General features: G+C 37.4%; 1 long non-coding RNA gene across 1 annotated transcript; it reads right to left on the reverse strand.

Moving 5' to 3' along the window:
• Positions 1 to 675: 675 nt before the first annotated feature.
• Positions 676 to 13,247, reverse strand: LOC139743800 (uncharacterized). The gene is made up of 3 exons (XR_011711786.1): positions 12,956 to 13,247; positions 1,913 to 2,006; positions 676 to 724 (listed from the first exon to the last, which is right to left on the reverse strand). It is a non-coding gene; the product is annotated as an uncharacterized lncRNA (long non-coding RNA).
• Between the last annotated feature and the right edge of the window lie 2,214 nt (positions 13,248 to 15,461).

Below are 15,461 nucleotides of genomic sequence, written 5' to 3' on the forward strand. Positions count from 1 at the left end.
CCTTGAGCAACATCTTCCAAACCTTAGCTATTTGGGCCTCACCCTATGGACCCAAGGAGGGCACAACCAATATTTTTACAAGCTCAAATTTCCTTCTCAAGTGATTCCCAGGTTTGGTCAAAATCCAGTCACAAGGTGTCAAGAAGATGAAAATGTCAAAAATTATCAACATTAGCTAATTTGACACACTTGGGACCTGCCCGAGAAGAACCCCAGTGGGGTAAAATTAATAGTCAAATCCTTCCTGTAAAGTTAGATCAAAATTAATCCATTGAGGATGAGTTCCTAGTATACTCGGGCAAGTGTTTTGATGGGAAGTGTGTGCTGTAGCAAAATCAGCCCATCCTCAATGGGTTAAGCACCAGTTTTCAAGAATATGAAAATGTAAATAAAAAAATGAAAGAAAAAAATATATATATATCTAAAAAAGAATTTCATTTGCCATGCATTGGAATTGTATCCCTTGGGTCATTGCAAATATTTGTCATATAGCATTACCTCTCAAAAGTTTTTTCCATATAGTCCCACCCTCTCATGCACAATAATTCCCTTTCTTTCCACCATTACAAATGGCCTGTACAGATTTTTTTTACCTGTTTCATTCTTTATCATAATGCACGAAGTATGCCCACAATACAGAAATTCATTCAAAACAACATAATTAGAGATATCTACCTCTGATTGGGAATCATGACGAGTCTTCCATTCTTTGATGACTGAGGAACTGCAAGGACAAATATGAAAGTGTCACTACGATAGAATTACAGGTAGCATTTGCATACATGTATCAAAGGCACTGATTTGATGAGTCTGACACTGTAAAAGTATAAATCTTCCAAGGATTATCATTTTTTGCACTAAATCAAGTGAGTTAAAATTGTGTCTGCTAACTCTGCTACATGTGATACATTACAGTGCACTCCCGTTATAACGAAATGCTCGGGACCGGCAGTTTTCTTTCGTTATAACAAAATTTTATTATAACCGAACAAATACATTATATACCGAAAATAAGGAATAATTGATAAACCATGTACATATATCATATTCTATTTGCTGAATACTCAACATACGCTGGAAAGCTATGTGAAATGTGATGGGATAACTGTATTACAATAATAAACGCAAGTTCCCCTCAGAAACTGTGCGTGACACAAGGAGCGAACACACAGTGGTGTGAAGCGTCCACCCATGCAGAGACGCTATAAATGCTTGTTCCGCTACATATTTTCGAAAGCAATTCGCATTTCGTTATAACGGAGCACATTTCTTTTGTTTTTCTTTGTCTGTGGCGCTCTGAAAAGACTTCGTTATAACGGAAATTTGCCATAACCGTGTTCGTTATAAGCGAATTTTGTACCATAGACTTTAATGGTGATAATTTTGAGACCAGAAGATTTACTTTGTTATAACGAAATTTCGTTATAACCGTGTTCGTTGTAACAGGAGTGCACTGTACAAACGGTAGAGACTCAAGAGAAAAAATGTTACAAAATAAATGTTTTGCATACTGGTACTCTCCTACAATGATCACATTGCCTGAAATACAAAAAGAAAAATCCTGCCATGTTGAATTCAAAATTTAAGTACATTCCTTTGCTTTTTGGGAAAATCTTGCCATTACATACCGATGCAATAGTCATGGCTGTAAAAATTACATCTGAATGAGGTATTCAGACAGAAGTGACTTTTGCTCTCTTGAGTTGTGATATCACTTGAAAAGTGATTAATCACTAATATAACTTTCACGTAAATTAGGATCCACAATCTAATGCTACAGAAGAAAATGACCCAGGACAAGCTGGTTTGGTTATCCCGCAAAATATGCATGAATGTTGCTGCCATGATCTTGTAAATCACTTTGCAATAGGTATACACAATGCATGAAATATTACTTTACATTTGTACTTACACTTCATTAAAACCTTGTACCACTCTGAAATGTCTAGCATTTTCCTCGGAAATGTTCGCATGCTGCTCCATGCTTGTAGTCTTTCAGCCCACACCTATTGTTAATGTGAAAAAACAAGAAAAGGAGAAATATACTAGTATACTAATGATGCACAGGATAGAGTGTGTTAGTGAAGGTGCGGCGCGCTCGAGAGTATTGACAATGGTGCGACATGCACGAGGCGCAGCCGAGTGCATGTTTGCAACCGTTGTCAATACTCGAGAGTGAGCCGCACCTTCACTAACGCCACGAAATAATCCTGTGCATCATTAGTTTTATAAAATGGGTCGAAAACTAACAGCATTATTCACGTACCTTTGTGGGTCAATACCAGTCAGCTACATGTAGCACTCGCTCAAAAGTCAAGATGTCCGAAGATGTTCGTCCCAAACATTTACGCACGTCGCACTCGGAAATCCCGCACACTCACCTAGTACTGTACGTACGTATAAGAGTATACGTACGCCACGTACTGTTATGCACAAGAAAGGCCGCCGGCTGTTGTGGCAGCCCGCGGCCCGAACTAGAAGTTGTTTACAGGATTGACAGCGCGTATAGTAGCGCGTGACGCACTTGTAACAACTGATTGAGTGCGCACTGCTAGTGTAAAACATTGTGACGTACGTCAGGCCAGGGAGGTGGAAGAGAGACTGTTCTTAGTGCTTACCTGAAGAAAATAATGCACGCACACGTGACTCATTTCAGCGCTTCCAATTGGCTACATTCTTGAACCCATTTTATAATATCAAATGAACAAAGAGAAATTAGAAGGGGGAAAGACATCAGGGGAGAGGGGGAAAAGAGTATTGAATGCAAAGCATGCAGGGAAAAAAATAAAGACAGCAAAATCAAATGAGTGTACACTATTTTGAAAACAGACATTAGCCATCTACGGTTACAGATCTGTTTGCATTTTGCGCAGGAGATCATTTTGTCAAGTACATGAATTATACCGGCATGCCTCCATTCCTCACAATTTTTATTTTCGACACTTTTTTTTTTAGCACATTTCCTTGTTTACGCCATCAATACTGCACCGTTTTACCTAGGAATTTCGATATGATGTTGAGCTACAAAGGCCAATAATTATATGTCTTGAACGAATTCCCATTTGAATGCACTTGTGTTCATTTTTTAAGCGATTTCCATCACGCCGTCGCTGGCATCAGATTTCGACACCCTGCATCATTTTTAGACACAATCATGCAGCGCACATCACACATAAATCACATGGCGCATACAGTACGCGTACACTGCATTGTGGATCGATGCAAACCAGCATTCATATCAGTGCAAGAACTTGTTGTTTCCTCTATAACGTGTCTTAATATGGGAATGTCGAAATCTGGTGCCACATTCTCAAATTTTAAGCCAACTCTTTCTACAACTACAAGTTTGCTCATTTATCACGAATTCAGCCATGAAATTACTAAAGACGATTATGAAATCAAACATCAGGATTTGGCAAACAAACTGATACTAAAGTAAGATAACCGGCATGGGTGAATTTCATTTTACGGCGATGTATACAAAATGCGTCATATTGTTTTGAACCCCTAATTTGCCTAAAAATGGCTGACATCAACATCTCTGCTGACACTGTGTTGCTTTTCTCCTAAGTATTCTACCGTCGGATTATGATGACAAGTGACAAACGGTGTTTCTATAAGACCAGAAATGTGATTGATAACTTGGTTGATTGTTGAAGTCAGACGAGACGTTTGTATTGAGTATAAAATCTGATAAGAATTATCTGCTGGGTGTCCAAATCTGGGACCTGTCGAAAAGTGGTGCACTAACGGTATACTAGGGTAGCCCCGGAGACGCCGCCGCGTTAGGGCTGGTCGCATTTAACTAACAGTAACAGGGTAACAGTGTTGCTCACCAGTTCTTGGTTCTGACCTGAAGGCCGTGATTGTTTCATTAATTTGCCAGGCCATTTGCAAATTAATGAAGTGACGAGCCATGATGATGGAAACGCATGCAGCTGAACAATTTGATCATTTGAGTGACGACGACCGCGGATCGGATCATAATGATCATCAAGAACCCAAGGAATTCCGGAGACAGGTACCTGTCTCATTGTCTGGGCGCTGGCCGGCCGGTGCTCGATCTGATACTGCTGCTGCTTGCGCTTCGGTCCACACATGATCGTACCCAATCCAAATTTTGGGGTGCATACGTAGCCTACAAGCTGCGCTGCGCTGCCGCTCCACTCTGTCGCAGCAGACGACAATACGCGCACGATACTTCTCGAGACTTTGCACCCCTGGGCCTTGCTTCTTCTTTTTTTTTTTCTTTCTTTCTTTTTATGCCTCCGCTACGAAGTGTCGACGCAGGATCTCACATCGTCACATAATGTACCCCTGTAAGTTATAATCATAGTCCTTAATTCGGACTGATTATGTTTAATCCCCTATCAAACGCCACTTTTGTACTCTGTTTTTACAAAAGTCCCTACCCCTAGCTCCCACACACTCCCCCGTCCGCGCCCCCCGTCCGTCGCTTTGCTCCCTCGCCAAGGATTTATTAGTATTCAATTGGATTTTGGGTTCATACCGTCACATTATTGTACCCCTGTTAAAAATTGTTATAGTCATGTTCCTTAATCAGCACTGATTTTCCCCACTTTGCTTAATCCCCAAGAAATTTAATTACTCTTAGGCCTAAAAGTTCTATAAACGCCACTTTTGTACTCTGTTTTTACAAAAAGACCCTATACCGTTGGAGGGGGTATCCCCCCCCCCCCCCCCACACACACACACACACACTCGCCGAGGATCTCACATCCGGCCCGTCGAGGTTTTGCACCTCCCCCCCCCCCCCCCCCCCCTCCCGCAAAAAAAAAAAGAAGTGTTCCGTCAGATCGCGCTTGCACATGCTTTAAAGGTCAAAATGTCACTATCTCCCCCATATCTATAGGACCTGGTAAGCCCTATGCAATCCCTGAAGGTATTTTCTTGAAACTGAGTGCATATACATGAACTACCAACCACAGATTCTCCAGAGAGAGTTTTGGGTCGTGAGGTCAAAGGTCAAATGTCCAATGAAAATGTTAAAATTTCACTTCTCCAAATCTCACAAATTATGGTTCAATGTATCTTCATTGAACTTAGACTGGCAGTGATTATCTAGGTAATTAAGGGGTCCAAGTGGGTCAAAGGTACAGGTCATGGGGTCAAAGTTCAGGGTCAACTCCGCAAAATTTCAATATTCCCCTCTTATCTATATGCAAGTCCCTCAGGATTTTTCTGGAAACTTAGTGTATGCATGTATTACCCTATACAGAGGTTCCCTTGGAAGTTTTTGCCGGAAAGTCAAAGGTCAAGTGAAAAGGCTAAATTTCACTTCTTTCTTAAAATTATGAAAGGTTAAAGATCAAGTAAAAATCCCCTGGTGATCCCCAAATCCCCAAATACCTGCACTCTTATAAATAATATAGCCGTACACCCGATCAAACCTAGTTCAAGGGAAGTAAACATTCGACACATTTGACACATTTGACACATTTGACACACCAATTGTCATTTTATTGTCAATTATGTGAAACTCATCACACATTGTCAAGACATTGTACTTTAGACCTATTAGGAGAATCATGTATTATGGCATACCAGTCGCCATAGCGACATTTCTAGTTTGTTTTGTTTTTTAGTTCGAGCAGTCCGCGAACTGATCGTCGTTCTCATCGCTCACTCATCGGAAGCAAAGTTTGTTGCTTCGGGCTATCCACCGAAGTGTAGCGGATCGCAGTCTGTTGAATCTGACTTAATTGGTAGGTGACTACTAGTATATCAGGTGATATAGTACTATAGTATTCCCTCATCGGATTAACCCCCCCCCCCACACACACACACACACACAACACTGACCCGATACTCGACCATTACAACTCGGATCCATCGGACTGCGATTCGATACTCTTCGGTGGCTAGTCGGAAGCGATAAACTTTGCTTCTGCAACTGACCAATGGGAGAAAATGTCTGCGGAATGGGGGTACAAAAAATGTATTACAAAGAGTGATATAGTTTACACTAACGATAGGAGGACTCCTGGGGAGCCAAGAGGACCTCCTCCGGAAAAACAAAACAAAACAAAACAAAACAAACGATGATCAAGCGTATAGTACTAGTATCGCATGCCCTTTCCCGATTTTTCGGGAAAAAGGGGTATGATGTAGGGCTCAGTTCGGGGGAAAATCCCGAAAATCATTGAAATTTATAGGAGCTCTTTTTGTATTTCCCCCGAAATACCCCTGAAAGGGGATATCTTCTAGTCCTGAAAAAGGGTTCGGAGAATGGGGTTGATTTCAAACACCCCCCCCCCCAAAAAAAAATAAATAATAATAAATAAATAAATAAATAAATAAAATAAAATAAAATAAAATACGACAACAGAAAATCTAAGATGAGGGTAGGCCTAGCTAGTGCGGCTCCTTGGTGTTTGCCCCGATTCTCCCGGATGTTAAGTCTTTCTCACACGTATAGTGCAACATGATATTGCTGAGTTGGCCTTCTTTTCGCAGGACACTGCGTGTACTGCATCCTTATACGTGCACACTCGACTTTGCTAGCTTCCTTTAAAACATGGGGGTACTTACTATATGGTTGTCAGTTTATGGTTGCCATGGTAACCAGCAATATCGGACATAGCTGCTGTCGTTTCGTGTCACAGCTTACGATATAGGGCCTACGGTCAGATGACAAAGAAGCGTTTACGATTTATATACTTTGAAGGATTATGCGAGCAATTAAAATTAGCAAATAATAAATGTACATTTTATCAGATATACGGTTTCTAAATTGTGTGTATATGTAAGTAGGCCTACATATTGGATTGACCAGATAAGTGGAGAAGTTTTTCTTTGTTGAAGCTGCAGTCACACGCATGCGAAAGGAAAGAGGTAATATACAGTCCAGTATGCCATTTTAATAAAAGATGTTAGGTAAGCAACTTTTGCTGAAAGTAGGCCTATACCGGCAACTTTCCATGGGAACAGCCAATCATGGAGCTGAATTCTTGTCGATACCGTGACAATTGCCATTACAGCAAGAGTTGCTATATCATATAAATTTTTTTTTATGAAATGGGGCCCTGAACGTTCTACGCAGTGCGAACTGGTTATATACAATAATATATAGGTGATTCTGGTAAATATTTTACATTTACCCGAATTACGTTTATGATTATGATGACGCCCATGCAGTAACTCAAAGACTTGTAGAGAGCCATTTAACAGATCCAGTCCTGAGCCTGAGGAGTTCAATGTACTCTCTAAAAAAGATCGAGTGAAAATGTTCACTCTAAAAGGAGTGAATTCATAAAAAGAGTGAATCTAGAGTGATATTGGAGTGAATTTTGAGTGAAAATGTTCATTTTCACTCATTTTGGAGTGACCTCAAGGATCACTCGAAGATTTTGGAGTGATCCCTGAGGTCACTCTAAAAGGAGTGGAAATGAACATTTTCACTCAAAATTCACTCCAATTTCACTCTAAATTCACTCTTTTTTTAATTCACTCCTTTTAGAGTGAATATTTTCACTCGATATTTTTTAGAGAGATAATGTACCCATGGGTTGGTCAATATTATGCAATCTGGATTACGCTTCTGTTTTCGGTGATGATTGAGCTTACAATACAATACAATACAATACAGTATGGGTATACATAGCGCTTTTACAATGAGTGAACAGCTTAGACGTGAAGGCGTTAACTGATGTCGCATCTACAACTTTCGCGTAAGGATATACATTCCAAGAATTCACTGCTCTCTGGCTGAAAGAGTTTAACCTCTTATGTTATAGCGCGACACCTTCCTTTATACAACTTCAACTTATTATGACTGCGTGTATAGATGATCACGGATAACAAAGAGAACAGCTGGATCAAAATCTTCCATATCATGCAAAAATCTTGAAGACTTGAATCATAATAATCTGCACGCTCATGTCTATAATCTAGGGATGGGATTCCCAAAGACTCGAGTCTCTCAGATTACCCGAAAGCTATCGATGCAGTATACGGTGTACAAGATGCTATAGAAGTAAATACTGGTATGTTAAAGTATGCAACACTCTGAGTGGGAATTCCCTTCGGAAATAATAATGTGTTTCATACTTGTATAACACTTCCTCAGTATCATGTGCGTGTATATGAATAAACCCTGCGAGTAAATTCATACACTGTACAGTTGCATGTTTTGTAGATTATTTCATGTGTGTGGCCAGGTATTCTGCGTTAGCTTTTTTTTAATGATGACATGCACTTTATAGACAATGGGTCAGGATATGTGGAAGGGTCTGGGCCTTACAAGTGTCTATAGAGAAGTTGAAGATGATTACAGAATATTCAAGAATGGTTGAAGGAACCTATATAAGTTACATTTACAATTTATACGAAACAGGCATATCGAGTACCTCCAATCATTTTGCTCAGGGAGTAAGGCCACTAAATTCTGGCTCTGAAGCGACTCGTTGGTTAGTCCTAGTTGGTTATAAACCTGCTAACCTGTTACATTTTGTGGAGATATAAAGGCCTGGAGAAATGATCTCTTCATTCTGGAGCATTCAAATGACCTTTAACCTCATTCTAACTAACTCTTTTCAATTGAAATTCGTAAAACAAGCACCATTTCGTTATTCGTCCATTCAATTTAGAATGGCGTGGTCACGTGATCACGCATATAAATTATGCTGCGCTCGTTCATTCGAATTCATTTTTGGGCATCTTATTTAACGTCTTTTGCAGTCAGTTAAGCACACACAAATTTTATGCTTTGGTCCTTTCTTTATTTTTTCAACATATATAGCTTTTGCACTATCAGCATCATTACATTTCATATTTTCGTATTCATTTTAGAGATTTGGGCAACAGTTTTATTTTTCTGTAAGAAGATGAAGTTAATCTGTTTAGTATTGGTACATGTAGGCCTATAATGACAGAACAACAAACTCGAGATAGGGTAATAAATATGATACTTTCACTGCTTAACAGTGTGTGGATGAAACAAAAGATCACAGAGAAAATCACGTTTAAATGTTCTCACCTTTATCTAAAAAGAAATATCATGACGTTAATTTGAATGAAAATGTTTAGAATTTGACCGCCCATTCGCGAAATTGAATGACTCAACTAATAACCTTTTCGGCGAGTGGTGGCGAATTTGAATGATCATGGGGTACCAGAGAATTTGAATGCCCTTTTTACGAATTCTAAAGCCTCGTGTGCAAATTTCATCTATCGAAATGCTTAATAAAAAACGCAAAAGCTGCAATTTTGAAAGACAGACCGTGCGATAACGAGGGGTTTTGCTCAATGAATGAATCTTCTATCAAATGACTGACAAAAGTGCGAAATTGGCCGGGAAAACCTATATTAACAAACCGCCTGAAAATTAATTCATTGTTTTTGTGCGATCGTTCTCCGTGTGATATTAGTCCTATAAGCAGTACACGTACATGTGTATAGTGCTATAATATACATATATATATATATATATGTATATATATATATATATATATATATATACATATATATATATATACATATATACATATATATATATATGTATATATATATATATATATATATACATATATACATAAATATATATATATATATATATATATATATATATATATATATACATGCATGTGCTGGATTAGTTTGAAATTCCCCTCGTTTTTCTCTGCGTGCGTTATATTGGTTTCCTGTAATGCAAAGAAGCATACAAAATTTAAAATTCTGTTGATGGTACATCAGAGCTATTCATGGTACAGCACCAGTGTGCATATACAGGAACTTGTGGAGTTAAAATCATCATTTCAAACATAACCATCTCCGAAGTTCACAGAATCAAACACTATTGAAATCTCCATTAGGGAAATCAAAAGCTACTCTTGGTGACAGGGCGTTTGTGTATGCTGCGCCGAAATTATGGAATAATCTCCCTTGTTTGAAAGGCAAGTATGGCTACAGTTAATGAGTTTAAGACCAGGTTAACAACCCATCTTTTGAACAATGCATTCTTATGTTTGAATTATGTCGTGATTATTTAGTTTGCAATGCGCAATCGTATATGAATGCTATGTTCGTATATAAATGCTATGTTCTTTATTATATATATACTCTCTAAAAAAAAATCGAGTGAAAATATTCACTCATAAAGGAGTGAATTCAAAAAAGAGTGAATTTAGAGTGAAGTTGGAGTGAGTTTTGAGTGAAAATGTTCATTTTCACTCGTTTTGGCGTGACCTCAGGGATCACTCGAAGATTTTGGAGTGATCCCTGAGGTCACACCACGAGTGAAAATGAACATTTTCACTAAAAATTCACTCCAATTTCACTCTAAATTCACTCTTTTTTTAATTCACTCCTTTAAGAGTGAATATTTTCACTCGATTTTTTAGAGAGTATATATATATATATATATATATTCATACATTACATGTTATAAATAAAATATAAAGTTGATTGATTGATTGATTGATTGATATATAGGCCTATATTTACACACGCGCACACCATGGTGTGTCCGGTTTTCGTGATAAAAGTGACATGATTATTTATTTCAACTTTTAAACTGCTCTTACAGGAGCTAGATATAGTGATATAATAGGAGTGCAAAAGAATCATTGAAATGTTCACTCAGTTTTCATAATACTTAAAGAGTCATTAGGGTATATCTATTTCACCTTTATCGCTTTTACAATAAATAGCAAGACAGCTAATTTCGAGAATTTCTATTAAGCAGCTTGAAAGAATATACGAATACAGCCCAAGTGCTAATCTCAGCATTATGTGCATCCTCGCCGTATCATAAGTTCAACTTTCCGTGACTGGTCACTATAAGCTGAAGCATGATTATGAGTACCAGTGTAATTGCCTGATGCGACAGATCAGCGTTAAGTTTACCCTGGGTTTTTTTTTTTCTATTTTGTTTTGTTTTGTTGGTTGTTTTTTATGTGCATGATATGTTTCATTTTCTGCGTACTGAACACAAAGATTTTTTTTTTTTTTTGCTTCAAACAATATTTTATTTCGATTCCATCATCCATCGTTGATTACAATTCAACATTTGGTTGTTTTGCTTGCTGCGTGACATTTCAAACATATATGAAAATATTACAAAATAATTCTTATGACTGTCATTGTGTCAATTTCTGATTATTCTACTATACAATACACAGTAACTGCTTCACAAATATAGTCATCCCCACAATAATTATAAGATCAATTTTTGATAATGGGTCAGCAAAACCATATGTATGTACAATACGCAATACAAAATATACCCATTAACTGCGTCCGTATACTCGTCACAGCAGTAATTATTAGATAATGAAATCAAATATTGTTAAGGGGTCAACAAAAAGCCTACATACCTATGTATCAGGGGTCAACCAAAAACCTACATACCTACGTACACACATACATACAAAAGCTTTACAAATCTACACGATCAATGTCTGTACATAATCCATACCTATAAAACATTACCCCTTCATCGCTCACCCGTATAACCTCATCCAACACAGATACACACGCATATTTGCACACACACACACACAAAAAGAAAAAAACACCGAACCTGTACAACGTTCACCAAACAATCAAAAAAAAAAAAGCACACAAAGGTAGCAATAGATGTGGAGTAAGAATCACCGTGTCATTAATTGATTCCATTTCCTGCTGTGCAAGGCCAGCATACCTCGTTTCATTGCTAATTTCCTTTCTTCTTCTTGACTTTCTAACATTCTTTCTTTAATTTCTCTTATCAATGGGGGCCTGTTCTTTTCCTTCGAAAATATAAATATCATCCATTTTATCAATAATATCAAATGGTTTATGAGTTGCCCTTTTCCAATATCCTGCGTTTTAATACCTACATGAACAGATTGCCAATCTAACTTTTCCATCTGGGGTAAAACAAAAACTTCACTACACAATTTCCAAATCTGATTGACTTTCCTACAATAAAAAAAAAAACAAATGTTCATAAGTCTCAACCTCAGAGTAACAAAATGTACATTGGTTATCTCCTGCAAAACCAAAAGAAAATAACTTAGCTTTGGTATATATTAAACCATACAACATTTTATATTGAAATTGACGCAACTTACAATCAAGAGTAGACTTCCGAGGCCTTAGAAAAATCGATCTAATATCTATGTCCTCGAAATTATATAAACCAACTAAATTATTATATATATGCTGATGATGTTTCAATTCCATTCCTCATCAATGCTTTATAAATAAGTTTTGATGTTATATCATGTATAATGATATATTTTGTTCTGCAAATAAAATTCAATTTTCAATTGAGTATCCTCCATATTCATTTCTCGTTTTAATGTACCCTTCCACGATGACGGTAAAGCTAAAAATATTTCAGACATTTTTCCAATCATTTCTTCACTAAATCCTAATCTTAAAAACTCCCTTCTCCCTTTAAATTCCCCATTTACATCTACCAAATGATGAACTTTATATGCATTCCTAAGAAATAACTCTTTATCAAATATTGTATATCCATCAATCAAAATAAATTTATCATTAAAAATTACCTCATTTCTTTTTGAATCCTCTTTCAGAATCAAACTTCTACTTCCCATCCAAACCTGCAACATATTATAAAATTCAGGTAAAATTAACCTCAACAACCGTAAAATCGCCTTACTATAAAAAGTCAAAATACCTCCCATCGATTTAGTGGAAAACTTGAAATATAACTTCCACTTCATACTATGATCCCCTAAAATCAAACGCTTAATCCACATAATTCTTTGTGCTTTAACAAACACTCGAAAATTAATGAACTTTAGTCCTCCCCTATCATAATCTAAATACAAAATATTCCTTTTTATTTTATCTCTTCCCCTCCAAATGGTTGAAAGGATCAATCGATTTGATATTCGTGATCTGATATGAGAATACCACCTTGTCAGGAACCGAAATCAGACAAGCGATATAAAATGCAATAGTGTGATCACAATATACTTACTCGATTATCGAAAAGCCATGATTCGAAGAAAATTTTCTCAGTAGCAGCGTTGATGAGCAAATTCACTGAAGTCTGAAAGTCTGAAAACGCTGATCATCGATAGTAAGCGAGCGGGGAAAGAACCTGACAGGCGATCGTTTCATGTCCTGCCATGTTCTTATATCGCCGACGAACACATCTCTGCAACTCTGATGTCAGCTCACTGCCAATTTATATTCAGAACCGAACGCTGATTGCGCAATCAGTCAGATAACAATGGGGACCCGACGAAGGGTTGCAGTGTACCTACATCATACGCTCCGACGTGAGGTAACAATTCCTTTATGTCACTACCCACGTCATGATTAATGGTTTTTTTTTCTGTCTATGATACTATTCATAACATCTCACATCGCAGATACAATGGGGCCAACAATATCGCCATGCATGCTATATTAGAGCCTGTAACGTTCACTTATTAAAGCCACTGTCCACCATTGGGAGCGGTGATTTTTTTTTTTAAGTTCGAGCTATATTTTGATGCATATGTATAGTTCAGTGCATGACAAAACATCCTATGTCATATGAAAAATTCGAAATAAAGCCACAAATATAAGGAGATACACTAATTTTCTCAATAGTAGACGGTTTATTCTATGGAAACGATTTTATAATAAAAACTATTGTTCACACTTGTACATCTAACGATACTTAACATTGCTTATAATGATTATTGCTTTTACCACGCCTTCACATCTTTTTTTTTTTTTTAGCAGAAATATTTAACAAGGAGCGAACCAACATTTCGTTGAAGTTAGGTAAACGCGAACAGTGATGGTACTTGGTTCAGATCAGATGTTTCAAAATAATATGTAAACGGTTGCTAAGAAGAGGTTAAAACAAAATCGCGCGCATGACAACAACGAAATTGTCCGGCCATGATTTCGGGCGACGTCATGAAACGATCAACATTGCTGTTGTGATGTTGCTGCTGTTCTTTTCGGGGAGGAACAAACAAGCAAAAGAGTTCATGTAATTAATGTACAAAAACAATGAATATACCAAAGACGGCTATCCGAGCAGTGATTAAAAAAAACCACAACAAACAAACCGGGGGCGGATCCAGGAATTCTGTAAAGGGGGGCGTGACTAATATTTATGGTGCCACTTCCGGATTTCATTTCATTTTTTTCTTTTAATTTCTTTTGTTTTTAAGGACAAATAAAGGGGGGGGGGGTTTGCGTGCGCTGGTTGCGCCCCCCTCTGGATCCGCCACTGCAAACCTATGTCAAGAAGGATTATGATTGGGAATTGCAGTTATTGGCAAGATTAGCTGACGACCTATGAGGTAAAGTGTAATGTGGGTGGATCATTATGGAAAAAGTTCACAATTAAAATCATACGAGACAAAGAAGAAACAGTGACGATCATAATCATTATGCTATCAATATGCGTCAACATATATTTCTTCAAAGCATATACATTATGGTATCCCAATTGGTACGTGCTATCTATAGCACAGAGCGTAGGCCTATCACCACTCTTGCGCGAACGTCCGATATGGGGGGAGGGGGTGTGGCAGTTGTACCCAACATTATTATTGCTTATCAAATATGCTAATAACTGTTTTTACAACATGGGTTTATAATACAACATAACCATGTCATTATTTCTTTTATCATCTGTTTATGTAGCCTATCTGTATCTACTAATCAAATCCAAATTGTGTATATCTGACTATTCGCAATATATTCGCTTGTTAGATTCACCGGAAATCAATATTATGATTTTGGTACACTTGTAGCCATGCATGCTCTCCAGTAATACATAACTTGTCTGAGATTCTCTCTCAAAAAAAAAAAAAAAAAAAAGGAGAGAGTATTTAAACTTTAGATGCAGGAGGTAAAAACGTAATATTGTTACTATTAAAGGTCATCTTCAAACATAGTATCTGAAATAGCAACTAAGCAACATCCCATCATGCTTTAGATAATCCGAGAGGTATTGGCAGAGTTACAATGCACCAACAATTTGAATTGTTATATCTTAAGCAAACTTCAGTTTATATTTGTGACGCGCAAACAACGGTTTCAGACAAAAGTCGCAAGAGCTAATTCACTCCTAGGCGGGGTACAAAGATTTTGAAATGAAAAATGAAATTGAAATGAATTTTCAAATTTCCGATTTTTGCCTGAAACCGTTGTCGCCGGTCACATTTTCACTATTGACTAATAAAAGACCTTTTTGCCGTTCTTCTCCGTCACTTCTGATGAAACCTCATTTTGGCATTTTTTCCCTGGGTTTAATGTGTGGTTATACGTCATCAAGGATATATGTGGCCACCAGTGGCATCTGTTTATTTATACATTTATGTCTTTCTGTGGGGCAGCACTTTCAGACAAAAACCTGATCTATTTTGTTTGTTTGTCTTCTTTAGCAAAATGCGTTTGGTATATAACGTTAAGAAGAGTTTTATGTGTAGGTTTTTTGGTGTTGTAATATATTCGAATATATAGGATATTAGGGC

Source organism: Diadema antillarum, unplaced genomic scaffold (genome assembly GCF_040938485.1).
Source record: "Diadema antillarum isolate AM-2024a unplaced genomic scaffold, OU_Dant_1.0 seq00001106_RagTag, whole genome shotgun sequence".
In the NCBI taxonomy this organism is placed as follows: Eukaryota; Metazoa; Echinodermata; class Echinoidea; order Diadematoida; family Diadematidae; genus Diadema; species Diadema antillarum.